The sequence below is a fragment of the Giraffa tippelskirchi genome, chromosome 5 (assembly GCF_054371585.1).
Source record: "Giraffa tippelskirchi isolate mGirTip1 chromosome 5, T2T-mGirTip1v1.2.pri, whole genome shotgun sequence".
Lineage (NCBI taxonomy): Eukaryota > Metazoa > Chordata > Mammalia > Artiodactyla > Giraffidae > Giraffa > Giraffa tippelskirchi.
Window position 1 is genome coordinate 128,639,454 of NC_137279.1, and position 14,743 is coordinate 128,654,196.

General features: G+C 35.7%; 1 protein-coding gene across 8 annotated transcripts in view; it reads left to right on the plus strand.

Moving 5' to 3' along the window:
- The window catches only part of EVI5 (ecotropic viral integration site 5), a 223,088-nt gene that overhangs the window by 119,744 nt on the left and 88,601 nt on the right, over positions 1 to 14,743 (plus strand). The window lies entirely within an intron of this gene.

Consider the following 14,743-nt stretch of genomic DNA (forward strand, 5'->3'; position numbering starts at 1 on the left):
TTAAGTGCTCAGCTCAGTGGCACTAAATACACTTTTACTGTTGTATGACAATAACTACTGTATTTCTAGAGCTTTGTCATCATCTCAGACAGAAACTTCATACCCATTAAAAAATAACTCTCTTTTCCACCTCCACCTCTTCACCCTTGGTAACCTCAGTTGTATCATATAAGTAGAATCATATAATATTCATCCTTTTGTATCTGGCTTATTTCATTTAGCATAATGCTTTCAAGGCTCATCCTTGTTGTAGCATTGCATTAATATCAGAATTTCCTTAGTTTTTACTGTGGCTGCATGATAATCCATTGTGTATATATTTTGTTTACCCACTTATCTGTTTATGGTCATTTTGATTGTTTCTACTTTTTGGCTGTCATGAGTAATACTGCTGTGATCATTGATCATTAACATACAAATATCTGTTTGTGTCCCTGCTTTTAATTCTTTTGAGTATATACCTACAAGCAGAGTTGCTGCATCAAATGGTAATTCCATGTTTAACTTTTTGTAGATTCAGCAGACTATTTTCCACAGCTGCTACATCATTTCACATTCCCACCAACAGTGTACAAGGGTTCCAGTTAATTTCTCTACATCCTCAGCAACTCTTGTTCTTTGTTTTGCTTTTTTTCTTTACTGTTTTTTATTTAAAGAAAAAAATAGCCATCCTTGTGGTAGATGTTAGTGATAATTCATTATGGTACATAGGAGTAAATTTAACTAGAAAGATGAAAGACTGTGCACTGAAGACTATGAATCATTGTTTATCCATTCATCTGTTGATGAAAGAAATTAAGGCATAAATAAATGGAAATACCCCATGTTCATGGACTGGAGGATTCATATTATTAAGATGTCAGTGCTACCTAATATGACATATAGATTTCATTCTGTCAACCCTATCAATCTTTTACAGAAATAAGAAAACTTATCCTGAAGTTCACATGGAATTGCAAAAAGCTCTAAATAGGGAAAACAATCTTGAAAAAGAACAGAGTTGGAAGACTCACATTTCCCAATTTGAAAACCTACTACAAAGCTAGAATAATCAAAACAATGTGGTACTGCCAAGAAGATAGACATACAGATCACTGAAGTAGAAATTGAGAGTTCAGAAATAAGCCCATACATCTATGGCCAATTGATTTTCAAAAAAGGGTACTAAGACCAACTGATAAGGAAGAATAGGTTCTTCAACAAATGGTTCTTGGAAAATAGGATGTCCCCATGCAAGAAAATAAACTTTGACTCCTATCATACACCACATTAAAAAATTACTCAAAATGGGTATCAGCCATCTTTGTGCTTTTAAAACACATAAGGATAAATCTTCATGAGCTCAAATATGGCAGTGGATTCTTAGATATGAATTCTTTTGGCACCAAAAGGATGAGCAATAACAACAACCAAAAAACAGGTAAACTGAACTTCAAAAGTAAACCCTTTGAGCATCAAAGAACATTATCCAGAAAATGAAAAGACAGCCAACAAAATGATAGAGAATATTTGCAAATCACATATTTGTTTAGCATCTAGAATATATAGAGAACTCTGAACAAAAAGACTACTCAGTTTTAAAATGAACAGAGAATTATACAGCATTATTTACCATCAACCAAGACATGAAAACAACCTAAGTGTCTACCAGTGGATGAATGGATAAAGAAAATGATACACATAAACACACACGATACACCCCTCCATGCTAGAATATTATTCAGCCATGAAAAAAATGAAATCTTGCTATTTGCAACAACATGGATGGACGTTGAAGACATTATGCTAAGTGAGATGTCAGATAGTGAAGGCACATATCACATGACTCACTTGTATGTGAACCCAAAAACAAAAAGTCCACCAAGCTCATAGATAGAGACAACAGATTGGTGGTTTCAAGAGATGGAAGGATGAGTGAAATGTGGTTAAGAGAATCAAAAGGTAGAAATTTCCAGTTATAAATAAGTCATGGGAATGTAACATACAGCATGGTGATTATAGTTGACAATATTATATTGCATATTTGAAAGTTGCTAAGAATAGGTTTTGAAAGTGCAAAAAAATTGTAACTGCCTATGGTGATGGATGTTAGACATTGTGGTGATCCTTTCACAGTTTATACAAATACCAAATCATGATTTTGTACACCTATAGTTAATATAATGTTAATATGTCAATTGTATTTCATTAAGACTTTTTTTAAGTAGGCAGAAGACTTGAATAGACCTTTTTCCAAAGAAATATACAAAAGGCAACCAACATTTGAAAAGATCCTCATCATTAAGCTTTAAAATCACCTCTCAATTACTTAAAAATGACTACCAAAAGCATTGGCTAGTGAAAAATTTGTAACATCGAATGCTTATATTAGGAAAGGAAATAAGTCTCAAACCAACAATCTACTCTTCTAACTTAAAAAACTAGATTTGTCTGAGAAGATTGAACCTAAAGCAAGTAGAAGGAACAAGTATAAAGAGAGTAGAAATTAATGAAATTGAGAACAGTATAAAACAAAAATAGAGAAAATCTGTGAAACCAAATGCTGGTTCTTTTAAATCATCAATGAAGTTGATAAAACTGTCTAGACTGACTAAAGACAGAAAAACAATAGCCCATTTAGGGATAACATTGGCTTTTTACATATGTAACTAATTTGTCTTGTCTTATATCCTGGATTTGTCTGATTCCTTCTTTGTGGTATCATATTTTCTGTAAACTAGATTCAGTTAAATATTTTTAACATTTAGATTATAGATGATGTTGTGAACTTTGCTTTAAATCAGGAATCCCATAATGTTAAGTTCCCATTATTTAGTAATGCTGAGTTTGTTTGCCATGCTGAGTCGGGTTACCACATACCCTCTCCCTTGTAAAGGTGTGGTTTCTTCTTTGCAATAACTAATATACTGGGAAATACTTTTGTACCAAATAAATATCTTGTCCTCTATTCACCTATTACCTAATGGTTTTAGCATCCTCTGATTGGGTTTCCAAGATGGTGATTTCCATCTTTTCTCATTTTTTCCTACTCTGTTAGCTAATGTTTCTCTGTAAAAGAGAATTTTTTCTTTTTTTCCCCTTCAATCTCTCTCTCTTACTTAGTTTGAATACTTTTGTATCATTCCAGATTCATGTGCTTTTATTTGTTTTGATGTTTCATATCACTTTTAATGATTTTAATGCAGTTGGTACAATGATATATATTAAACTTTTGAGTGGCAGTTTTTAGTATAATCTTAGTATATTTTTAATAGATTTTACTATTGATATTCCTTAAAAGCATTTGTGCAGTACACAATTATTGAGTAATTGTCTTTAACAGGTCACTGATTCCATTTCATGCTGGCTCTTAATACTTTGAACCTGATATTGTTGGTTTTCAAAAATGATGTTATTTTATTATAATTTTTTAATTGAAGTATGTAGTTGATTTACAATATTAGTTTCAGGTATACAACATACTTACTTCATTTAAAGTTATCACAAAGTAATGGCTATATTTTCTTGTGCTATTCAATGATCTGTGTTAATTTATTACTTAGTATTTACTGTACTAAATAAAATTTACTTCCATTTAGTAATTTTAAATGGTAAACATTAAACTAAGCATAAGATAAAACCAAGCATTTAGATTAAACTATCTCTTGAAGTAATTGTTACACAATGTTACACATCAGTTTTCCTAGGAAGCTCATAGAGGTAGAAATGATCCAGTAATATTTCTTACAGTTGCATGTCTGACTCTGTCCCTTTTGAGTGTGATGACGCACAGATGTGTTTATGTTGGATGATTTTTCCTGAGATCTACTGTCTGAGTCTTGCTTGATCTATTAATATTTAAAAACTTTTTATCCTACACACGACTGCTTATCATTCAGGTGTCCTGAGTAAGTAATCTTTGTTCATCAGTTTATTGGCTAGGATCACCGTGTACAAGAAGGATTGTAACAGTTAACGTTGTTGACTGCTGAAGTGACTGCCTTTCAGATGGTTGAGACTTTTGTACCAGGAGGTACTAAACAGGAGGCTAGGCAAGATTTCTTTTGATCTTCCTTCCTCTTCCTATAATTCTAGAAGAAAATATGAAATAATTATGTGATAATTTTAAGAACCAAGGATTTGGTGTGAGGAATAAAAACTAATCATACTTAGAGTAAACATATGAATAAACATTAATAAACTAAAAACTGTTAGTGCAAGTTGTGAGATATTTTAGATAATTTATTTTAGAAAATGTGTTTGTTGAGCAGCATTTAGAATTGCCCGACACCTGATTTTACCTAATGGGTTTGTTTTTCTTTATGAATATGGAAGCTAATATCTTAACATCTCTTCCTGCACAATAAACACTTTTAAACTGTATTTTGGTGACATTTCAAGAAAAAGCCATTTAATTTAAAAAAGCCATGTAATTATTGGCAAATTTATTTAAATTTCCTAAAAATCCAAAATAGACTATATTAAGCTTGGTAAATTCTTACACTGTTGGTCAGTATGCCTAGAAATCTGAACAGAAGTTTTCTTCCGAAATAATTTTGGCCTTAATCTAAGATTAAATGTTTTACATTCATATGTAATCATTTCTTTTCAGCCTAAATAATAAATGAATGCTCACTTTAATGGAAATAATTGTTTTCTTAGCATTTTTTTAATCAGAGTATCTTGCAGTTGAGTATAAAAATAATCAGAGATGATCTTCCACCTTAAAGGATGTATGTAATTTTTCAGATGTTGGAAATAAATCATTTAAAAAATGATATAGCATTTTTTCAAAAAAGTTTAGTGTGGCAAATCTTTAAATAGGGCATCCATATTGCTTGAATTTTTTTTAAACAAAGACGCCATGTAGCATGTGGTAGGGAGGATTACACACACCTTTTGGGATCATATGCTGGGTGGGAGAGCAAGATAAAACTTTTTATTTAGATTTTTTTTAATCTTCTGATATTGCTTTGCATAGAATCATATTCTGGACTATTTGCCTATGTAATAATAGTTTTCTCAGATGCTTTAGCCATAGCAATAGAATGTACCATGTGCTGTGTTGTGCTGTGCTTAGTCACTCAATTGTGTCCAACGCTTTGCGACCCCATGGACTGTAACCCGCCAGGCACCTCTGTCTGTGGGGATTCTCCAGATAAGAATACTCCAGTGGATTGACATGCCCTGCTCCTGGGGATCTTCTTTACTCAGGAATTGAACGTGGCTCTCTGGCATCTCCTGCATTGGCAGGCCGATTCTTACCACTGAGCCACCTGGGAAGCTCTAATTCTTAGAACAGTACATATTAAAATTCTTCCCTGGTGGCTCAGACGGTAAAGAATCTGCCTGCAATACAGGAGACCAGTGTTTAATCCTTGGATCAGGAAGATACCCTGGAGAAGGGCATGGCTACTCACTCCAATATTCTTGCCTGGAGAATTCCATGGACAGAGGAGCCTCGTGGGCTACAGTCCGTGGGGTTGCAAAGAGTCAGACATGACTGAGGGACTAATACTTTCACATATTAAAACAATATGTTAAGCTCTAAAGAATATTATTTCATCCTTAATATGGCTTGCAAGTTAAGAATATGGGCTCTGTAATCCATATTCCCAATTGACAGAATTGCCAATTTCTTTTTACCTTGCTGGGTCTTTTTAGGTTACTTAGGTTAAGTGAGAATACAAAGCACTTAGCATATGCCTGACATACAATGAGCACTCAGTAGATGTTAGCTGCTATCATCATTGTTATCTTCATAAACTTTAAAATCTGTTTTATAGTGAGTGTAACAGGAACATCTTAAAACGAAACAGCTGCATCGGAAATGATCAGGGCTTGGGCTCAATATGATAGTTGTTATTAAACCTCACTTTGAGCTTCTCTTGGCTTTGATGATTTTATAAAATAATTTTATTTATTTTGGCTGTGCTGTGTCTTCGTTGCTGCATGGTGTTTTCTTGAGTTGAGGTGAGCAGGGGCTACTCTCTGGTTGCAGTGTGTGGGCTTCTCATTACAGCAACTTCTCTTGTTGCGGAGGGGCTTAGTTGCTCTGTGGCATGTGAGATCTTCCTGGATCAGGGATAGAACCCATGTCTCCTGCGTTGGCAGGCAGATTCCCTACCAGTGAGCCACCAGGGAAGCCCCTTGATGATTTCTTTCTTCTCTCAAAAGTTTATCATTCTTTTCCTGACCTCAAGTCAACCTCATATATAAAAGCCCAATTTTTGTTTTGATTTGTTTTAAAATTTTCAATGCAGTGTTGTTGGTTTCCAGATATTTATTGTTTTTTAATTATTTTTTTTCTTTCTATTTAGTTTGGGAAAGCTATAAAGTGAGGTGGACTATCCATGCTAAAAGTTTTCTAAGTAGACATGACTTAGAATTTTTGTTCCCCAGTGTTCACTTGTTTCATAGCCACTGCCTTCATGGCACATCCTCCTGATAAGCAGCTGGAAATGCCCACATGTGCTACAGTTTTTTTTCAGACTGTGTGGCACCCATAGCCTTTCTTGACACCTCTTATTCCACTGCTGCTGCTGCTGCTAAGTCGCTTCAGTCGTGTCTGGCTCTGTGCAACCCCATAGATGGTAGCCCACCAGGCTCCCTGGTCCCTGGGATTCTCCAGGCAAGAACACTGGAGTGGGTTGCCATTTCCTTCTCCAATGCATGAAAGTGAAAAGTGAAAGTGAAGTCGCTCAGTCGTGTCCGACCCTTAGCGACCCCATGGACTGCAGCCTACCAGGCTCCTCCGTCCGTGGGGTTTTCCAGGCAAGAGTACTTATTCCACTGGAGGTAGTTAAGTTAAAAGGCGTAATAAAAACAAGAGAAACAAGACTCCTTGTTTTGTAACACCCACACACACACCCCTTGGAAAAAATTTAAAAATTGAAACAGATATTTTGCAGTGCACAGTAATGTCTTTTAACAGTGGCATTTTCATCCCAATTCTGCCACTCACTATTTGTCTGTCCTTTTACAAATTACTTAACTTCTGTATACAATACAAATTTTTTTATCCTATATATGATAAAGGATCATTGAGATTTAAGTGAGTTGGTTCTCGGGAATAATGCTTGGCATAGAATGAGTTATTATTAAGATTAATAATAAGTGGTAGTTATTATTAAGATTAATATTAACATTATTTCATTATTATACCAGCTTGTTTGGTCAGTGGCATAAATGGCTAATAATAACCAAAACTTAAAAGACTAAAACTGACAGGTAAAGTTTTTATATCAGAAGTATATCATTCTCCTGATCAAATTTAGATCTGCAAAATTTTGAACAGCAGAATTGAAAATGTAGAAATAAATACCAAATAAGAGAATTCAATTGCAGAAGCTTTGAGCCAGTTGAAAGGGACCAAAACCAAGCAAGAATAATAAAACCTCTATAATTAATAAATTTAATCTTACTTATAAAATTTACCCTGTTTGAGAGTTCTGCAGAGTAATGAAAGTAATTCCAGTCCAAGGGTAGGAGAAGACTAATGTCCTAGCTCAAGCAGCAGGCAGGAACAGAATGAATCCTCCCTTTTTCTGTTACATGTTGTATTAAGGCCCTGTACAGATTGGCTGGTCCCAATGCAAATATCTACTCTGGGCATCCCATGTCCTGGTCAAGTTGATGAAAACTAACCATCACAAGTCCAGCCTTTGTCAACTTGTCACCCATGTGCATCTCGTTAATCTATACTTAATCTCCAGGTAAAGAAAATAATGTCATAATTCTGCATAACTTCATACAGTTATATCCTGTGCATAACCAAAAATGTACTAATGCCTTCCCCAGAAGAGGTGGTAAAGTTCTTGAGTAATGTTTTCCCTTCTTGATATCTTGTAATTTAATTACAAGATATACTGTAAAATTAACAATACTTAAATGCTGTAATATAAAGTCAGTGCATCTTATATTGCATGATAAGAGAACAAGAGAGGAAAGAAAACACACATATTCAAAGAAAACAGAAAACATTCATAGCAAAATTAGGAGGAAATACTCATGGCAGTTACAGTCCTCATTTATGTAACTGATCATGTGGTTGTAGCTAGTATTCATAACTACCTTCTTCCACTACCCACTCTGTATTCCTTTGCCTTCAACAAGCACCTCAGCTGGTCATGGTTCTTTGCTTGGTGGGGTGACCCAAACCTTGAATCCTGAAGGATCTGGGCCATAAGCAATCCTTCCTGAATTGAATTATTGTAATTTTTTTTTACCTTAATTACAAGACATGATAATATTAAAAGACACTTGAAAGGATCGCCTATGTTTCACATATATTCTTCCAAATCTCCTTTGTAGTGTAGTGGACTACTCGGTAGTGATCAGTCAGACAAACCAACACTGTAATTCTCTTTTTTTACTTACTAATTCAGATGCATGAGGACTCAGAGTGGTTTGCCTTAACTTCCAGTTTACTGTCTCTTCATGGAAGCATTCCTCCCTCAGGAACTAAGAAATCTATACCAGCAGAACATAATGTTGCAAAGCATTTTGTTGGTGAGTCTGTAGCAGTAATAGTGTCACTCCTATTTACACCCCTTGATTCCTATATCTCTGAATTATGGGAGAAAAATGACACTGTATATTGCACAGTGATGCACAGCGTATTCATTCTTCTGGAGAACCTTGTCCCAGTCTTGTAAGGTATTGCCACCTAGCTGGCACTGGAAATGAGTTTTCAAATGGTCATTCCACCCTTCTGTCAGTCCAGCTGCTTGATATTAGGGAATTTGATAAGAATGATGAGTTCCGTGAGCATGGGCCCATTGCTGTTCTTATTTTGCTATGATGTGCACTCCTTGATGAGAAGCAGTGCTGTGTAGAATACCATCACCATGGAGAAGGCCAATGTAATTCCATGGATGATAGTTTTGACAGAAGCATTGCATGCTGGGAAAGCAAGTTCATATCCAGATTAAGTGTGTATTCCAGTGAGAGCAAAATGTCCCTGTCATTTTGGAAGTTGTCTAATATGATTAACCTGCTGCCAGGTAGTAGGCTGATCACCCCAGGGAATGGTGTCATGTCAAGGGTATAGTGTTGATCTCTGTTGCTGGCAGATTGGACACTTAGCAGTGGCAGTAGCCAGATCACCTTGGCAAGTAGAAATCCGTGTTGCTGAGCCCATGTATAATCTGTTCCAGCCACTGTAGCTACTTTGTTCATAAGCTTACTGGGCTCTCTGAGGATAGAGGCTGACTGGTATCCAAGGAATGGGTCATCCCATTCAATTGATTTTTTTTTTTTATGACTTAAAATCTTTTATTCCTCTAACTTGAGAGCACCATTTTCCCCTTTCTCTATCAAGCAATGAAAAATATTTGACTCCAAAAGTAAAAAGCAAGAAACAAAAAATAAAACAACTTTTTAGTGCTCAATAGCAAATAGTATTACAGTTTTCAGAGATGAGCTGGAATTGACCTCATGGTGCAGAGAGCATAGTGGAAGAAGCAAATATTATTATATTCCTTTCATCTAAATAGGGCAACACTGCAGCTTTTGTGATTTGTCCAGCCCAGAAGGGAAGAATGAGAATGCTCTTGCCATAAGAAATTTTGGATCACACTTTCCTTAGAGCCTAAATCAGAATCTTACACATTCAGTTGATCTTTAAAAATCCTCTGCTGAGGTTATTTTGGCGAGCATTCGCGTGGGAAGCAGCATCTTCACAGTTTTAGCATATTCAGAAAAGTATGTCTCCATACATCTTCCCCAATTTCTTTGTCACCAGTTTTCCCTTTCTTTACATTGAACCAAGACATGTCCAGCATTTCCAGTTCATTTACCATGGGCCACCTTTTGGTCCATGTTTCAACAAAACAAATGTTAGTTTTTTTCCTAAACCCGCAGTCATAGCACTAAATGCAGAATCTCCAGTGAGTCCATATCAGTACTAAGAACTGATCCCAATAAAAGCTTTTTGTTCAATAATGCATATGAATGTAATTGAATAGACCTAGTTGCTATGTACAAAAATTGATAATGAGATGAAATTGGCTTCGTGAAGTTAGATTTATTCTGAATACTCTGTTAAGTCTATCACTGCTTGTGTAATTTTCATTAACATGTTTGTATTAATAAACATGGAATTAAAACTTCTTTAGTCTCAATACAAAAGGGAAAGCAAACACCTACCTGGGCCTGGTGGCAAAATTGTAAAAATGCTTTTACTACAATTTAGTATGAGCTGTAACATAAAATACAGGCATATTTCAGATTGTGGGTTCAGTTCCAGGCCACTGCACTAAAGCAAATATCACAAAAAGTGAGTCACACAAATTATTTGGTTTCTCAGTGCATATAAAAGTTACGTTTACACTATATTGTAGCCTGTGAAGTATGCAGTAGCCTATGTCTAAGAAAAACATTGTACGCACATTAATTAAAAGATATTTATTGCCAAAAATGCTAACCATCACCTAAGCCTTCAGTAAGTTGTAATGTTTTTGTTGGTGAAAGGTCTTGCCTCGATGTTGATGGCTACTGGCTTATCAGGGTGGTGGTTGCTGAAGATTCACAATTTATATTTTTAAAAAGGCAAAGTGAAGTTTGTTACAGCGATTTTGATTCCTTTCATGAAAAATTTTTCTGTAGCATGCAATGCTGTTTGATAACATTTTGCCCACAGTAGAACTTCTTTCACAGTTGGGGTCAATACTCTCAAACCCTGCCAGTGCTTTATTAAGTAAGCATGTGTAATATTCTCAGTCCTTTGTTGTCATTTCAGTAATCCTCATGCATTGTCACCAGAAGTAGATTGCATCTCAAGAAAGCGTTTTTTTTGCTTATCCATGAAAAGGAACTCCTCATGCAAGTTTTACCATGAGTTTGCAGCAAGTCAGTCACATCTTCAGGCTCCACTTCTAATTCTAGTTCTCTTGCTCTTTTTGTTACGTCTGTGCTTGCTTCTTCCGTTGGTCTTGAACACCTCTAAGTCATCCATGATTTTAGAATCAGCTTCTTTTGAACTTCAGTTAATGTTGATATTTTGACTTTTCCCCATGAATCATGAATTTTCTTAATAGCACCTAGAATGGTGAATCTTTTCCAGAAGGTTTTCAGTTTACTTTTCACAGATCCATCTGAAGAATAGCTCTTTTTTGACAGCTATAGCCTTACAAAATGTATTTCTTAAATAATAAGACTTAAAAGTCAGGATTATTCCTTGATCCATGGGCTGCAGAATGGATGTTGTGTTAGGAGCCATGAAAACAACATTTATCTCATTTTACATTTCCATCAGAGTTTTTGAATGACCAGGTGCACTGTCAGTGAACAGTAATATTTTGAAAGAAATCTTTTTCTGAGCATTAGGTTTCAACAGTGGGGCTTACAATGGTAAGCCATGTCGTAAACAAATGTGCTATCATCAAGGCTATGTCATTAACTTTTAGAGAGCACAGACAGTAGATTCAGCTTAATTCTGAAAGGTCCTAAGATTTTCAGAATGGTAAATGAGCACTGGCTTCAACTTCAAGCCTCTAGTTTCAATAGCCCCTAACAAGAAAATCAGCCTGTTGTTTGAAACTTTGAAGCCAAGCATTGACTTCTCTTCTATCTATGAAAGGTTTAGGTGGCACCTTCTTCCAATAGGAAGCCATTTCATCTACATGAAAAATCTATTGTTTAGTGTAGTCACCTTCGTTAATGATCTTACCAAAATCTGGATAAGTTGCTGCAGTTTCTACATTAGAACTAGCTGCTTCAGATTACACATTTATTTTATGGAGATGGCTTCTTTCCTTAAACCTCATAAATCAATCTCTTTTAACTTCAAACTTTTCTTCTGCAGCTTCTTCACCTCTTTCTGCCTTCATGGAATTGAAGAAATTAGGTCCTTGCTCTGGGTAAGACTTTGGCTTCAAGGAGTGTTGTGGGTGGTTTGATCTTCTATCCAGGCCACTAAAACTTTTTCCATTATCAGCAGTAAAGCTGTTGCACATGCTTATCGTTTATGTGTTCAGTGGAGTAGCACTTTTAATTTTCTTCAAGAACTTTTTCTTTGCATTCACAACTTGGCTGTTTGGGACAAGAGCCCTAGTTTTTGGCTTATCTTGGCTTTTGACATGCCTTCCTCAATAAGCTTGATTATTCCTAGCTCTCAGTTTACAGTGAGAGATATGCAATTCTTCCTTTCTCTTGAACACTTAGAGGCCATTGTGGGTTATCAAATGGCCTGGTTTCAACAGTGTTGTGTCTCAGGGAATAAGGAGGTGTAAGGAAAAGGAGAGAAATGCGGGGAACGGCTGGCTGGTCAGTGGAGCCATCAGAATGCACACAACATTTATCAGTTAAGTTCACCATCTTAAATGGGTGTGTGGTTCATGGCACCTGAAAACAATTGCAATAGAAACAGCAGAGCTCACTGATCACAAGCCAAAAATAATAATAATGAAAAAGTTTGAAATACTGTGAGAACTACCAAAATATGACACAGTGACTTGAAGTGAGCAAATGTTTAAAAACAGCGCCAATAAACTTGGTTTGAAGTAGGGTTGCCTCAGTCCTTCAATTTGTTTAAAAAAAAAACCCCAGTATCTTCAAAGTGCAATAAAGTGAGGAGCAATAAAATGAGGTATGCCTATATTAAATAATACCCACTACACGACTGAGTGGCTTCACTTTCACTTTTCACTTTCATGCATTGGAGAAGGAAATGGCAATCCACTCAGGTTATTCTTGCCTGGGGAATCCCAGGGACAGTGGAGCCTGGTGGGCTGCCGTCTGTGGGGTCGCACAGAGTCGGACTCGACTGAAGCGACTTAGCAGCAGCAGCAGCAGCAGCAGCAGCAAGCACTGTAATTAATAGTTAGATGGTCATATATGTAAGACTATTTCAGTAGTTCAAAGAAAGATGAGAGCATAAATAAAAACAATGACTGTGAAGGTGGAAAGGAGCAGACAAATTCAAGAGGTAGCTGGAAGAAAAACTAAGATTTGGTGATTGATTTGGTATGGGTTGAGTATAATAAGAGGGGAAGTTTTTACCTGTATGATTGTTAGATGATGGGATCCTTAGCACATAAGGAGGAAAAGATAAGGAGTCCAGTTTTGAAAGGTTGAATGTGAGGTGAGTGTGAGGCTAAACAGACGAAGAAAACCAGTAGGAAGTTGTGAATATGAATCTGTAGTTTATTAGAAAGATCAGCGTGAGAATATGCTCTTGAGAGTCATCACTCTATATTTATCTGTGTATCTGTCGATTTCTATCTATATTTGTTGTCCTTAGAGTTCCATTATTGTATGTTCCTCCCCCCCCCCCTTTTTTTTTTTTACTATTTTGCAGATTCTTCCTTGGTGATCTCATCCATTGTCTATATAGAGTTATATAGAGTAAAAATCTGGTATACATTGTATCTGATAATGTCTTTGTATGGACTGTATTAGACAATGAATGAAATCACATAGGAGGAATCTACAAAACAAGAAAATTAACAGAAAGATTGAGAGAAAACACAGAATATAGAAACCCTGAGACCTACTGATTGATACATATATACACACATAAACATGTAGACATATCTATAATGAAGTAATAGAACTGACAGAGCAGACAGAGAAGATATGAGGTAAGACCATGAAAGAGTAACACCTCAGAATCTTGGGGAGGAGAAATTTTTAATGAGTGGTCAGTTGTTTTAAATTCCATAGACTATCTGGTGAAGCTAGGAGCTGAACAAAAGGGCTTTCCATTGAGTTTTTATATTGTTATTGGGTATTAATATTGTTAGTGATTAGAGCAGTTTCATCAAGGGATGAAGGCTAAACTTAGTTTGTAGTGGGTTGAGGAACAAACTGGAAAGAAGAGAAAGAACATGTACACTATAGAATGAGTCCCTTGAACAGTAGAGGATGATTAGAAGTTTTGTAAATTTTGTTGCTAAAAATTTGTTCCCAATATTAATAGTTTTTTGGGGTTTTTTTAACACTTGTTTGGAAGGGTTGGTTTACACCAGATCAATGGTTCCATTCTCATATTGACCATTTGGGTTTGATGTGTTCCTTGGGCCCTCCTAACAGAGTCTTGACAAGTAAGCCTGAATTACTGTTGTCAGAGCTTTAGATTAAGGGCAAAAGATTCTAGTATTACTCATGAAATAACTGTGATCTAATTAAGCAAAAATCATGACACCTGCATTTTGGATGCGGCCATTCTAAAACTGTGTCATATTTCTGTTTGGTAAGGTAAGTATTTGCTAAGGTGATATACCTATTGCAGATCTATTCCTTATATTGAAGTATTGTTTTAATAGTATCAGAAAGTTACTGGGAGAAATAAAACTGAGTTAAAAAGTTCTCATTTGCCCAGTAGGTGAACTGTGCATTTTTAAAACATAACTTTTTGAGTAATGGGCAAAGGAGTACTGTGTATTTTAGTTAAGTCTTTAATAGTTTTTAAACAGTTTTAATTTGATATCTGTTTTGTTCCCAATATATTAAAGAGTAAAAAGACCCATTCTTTACTTATGTTAGTTCAGTAGGAGAGTATTCTCTGTGACCCTTATTTTGGAATTTTGAGTTGTCACTATTTTTTAATCACGTAGTAATTACTATGTGAATTAAATGTGAAGTGATAGTTTATTTTAGGAAGTCTTTTATAGTGGTGAATTAGATGTCTTTTTCCGTTTTTGAACATCTTTGTGTACAGACTAGTTCGAAAGGGGATTTCTTAAGTAGCTACATTGGTGTAAAGTAGGAAAGGGGATGGAAGAGTTGCATCCTTTCATGGTTGATTTCTTTATGCAGCATT